Below are 2259 nucleotides of genomic sequence, written 5' to 3' on the forward strand. Positions count from 1 at the left end.
AATTTTCTTTTCTTTGCAATGTCATACTGTACTTCGTGGCAAATAGTTATCAATTTTGAGGCTCTGGGAGCACCCAAATCTTCAGTATAACTTGAAAATGGGAAACGCGACCCATTAAATACTTGATAATGTTCTACTCACAAAAAAAAAAAAAAAAAAAAAACGTCGTGCCAACGAACTGTGCTAAGTACCTTTGGAATGGAAGTGGAATAACGAATTTAAGCGCTGGGACCTAAGAGGTCATTCAGCTATAAAAGGAAAACTGACAGTAAAAGGGTTTGAAATGTGAAACAGGACAATTGCACTATGAAACAATTGTAAGGAATGAAAGGGGTTGCAGCCACAGGCCTAAGGAACGCCAAAAATCAACCTTAAGTAATGGTTACAGCGCACCGCGTGAGGTGCATTGACGAGACTACTATAAACAAATACAGCTGCATTCATCGAGAATTCGTCAAGGAAATCATCTCTGCACTTATGAGTTTTCAGAAATGGTAGATTAGCTAAGAGTGACAAAGGCACAATGAGAGGTCTAAAGTGGAGCCACTTAAGAGTTCAGTGACTATTGGATGTCAGCTCATAACGAACGACCTTCAAGTTCTTGCCAAGATCAGAGAGCCGATAACGTGGTCCTGGGGTTTCTTCGCTTAACTCAGTCTATATGAGAGAACCCTAGACCGATGATCAGGCTACACGAACAAATGAATTTCTGAAGATTTTAAAGTGCAGGCATTCGCTTCCTGAACAACTCATCTCATTACTGGCTTAAACGTACACGCAGCACACCAGTTATTAGCCGTTCTTTTCACTTACATATCAACCACCGAATCTGAGCATATATAAACATACATAAATACATACAAACGTACCCAAGCCAGCGTTTCCTCACAAGTTACAGCCAAATAAGCTTGGGTTACACCCAAAATTCTACCTAACGGCCAACAGGAACACATGTATAAAAAAAAAAAACATGCAAGTAATATGTTGCAATATCTTTGTGCACTGATCTTAAACGGGTAGAGAGAGAGAGAGAGAGAGAGAGAGAGAGAGAGAGAGAGAGAGAGAGAGAGAGAGGAGGATTTGTGAATGATAAAAAGGGACAAGATATACCGCGATGTTACGATAAGAACAGCATGCGGCAGACATGGCAGACAATACCACTCAAATTACAGGGTTGCATTACGAAATAATCTTATCAGCAAAAGTACCCTAATGTTTTTTATTTTTATTTTTTTACTTTTTTACGCATCTCGATTCACAATCTTGATTATTTTTTTTCATTTTTTTTTTTTTTTTGCACTTAAGAGGAGATCAATGGTTGCGGTGCGATTAGCATAGAATTGCCGAAAGGGACAGGAGAAATTTTCACACTATAAATCTTCGGCTGCAATAAATATTCATACATTTGTAAACAACAGTAAAGCTGGGAAATTGTTACTTGGAATCAGAAAAACAAAAACCAATTCAAACCGTAATTGCGAAGATGAGCGCAACGTTTGTTGGGGAAGTAAGTAATATCTGTGTTTATGTTTGTGAAAAAAAGTATTTGCTTTGAAGGATACTAACGAAATATTATAACAAAAAACTAATGTCTGTGTTGACGTAAACAATAATGGCTGTGAAGGTACAAAGTCAAATCTATAGTAATATTTCTGCAGGCAAAGACAACAGTTTTCGTGCTGGCGCATACACTATGTCCGAGCTGACGTAAAATAAAAAATAATAATAAGACGCAATGCGACCTCCAGCTTACTTGGGACGCGTGAAAGATTTTCCCCTCACGCATAAGTTGTAAGCATTATATTCCTAACTTTTGACCTAAATTACGAGCTATAAAATCTACAGTCCAATAGAGCCTTGTTTGACCAACGAAAATTATAATAAGTATACTATATTTGATTAGAAAAAAAAATTCTGCACTGTTGAACATGCAAATTATTTATTTCTTACATTTTCATTTTAATAAATATATCATAATTATCCTGCTTGTTAGCATGTTTCATCCACCATGAGAGGTCAATGCTTTCCTTATCTTTTTGCTATTTTTCTTCTTGCCTGGGCTAGAAAAAGTACAGGGTTGCCGTTTTGCCACTTGGTCCCGTGCATTAAAAAGGTTTTTCTTTTTAATTTCTTTTCTTCACATTAAGTCACATTATTTTCGTTACTACTTGTCAATCCTATGCTGAAACATGGACATCAACTTGGCCGTCTAAGGCAGTTCTTCCTTACACTGAAGAAAAAAACAAGAAGCAAAATAAA

Source organism: Macrobrachium nipponense, chromosome 30 (genome assembly GCF_015104395.2).
Source record: "Macrobrachium nipponense isolate FS-2020 chromosome 30, ASM1510439v2, whole genome shotgun sequence".
NCBI lineage: Eukaryota > Metazoa > Arthropoda > Malacostraca > Decapoda > Palaemonidae > Macrobrachium > Macrobrachium nipponense.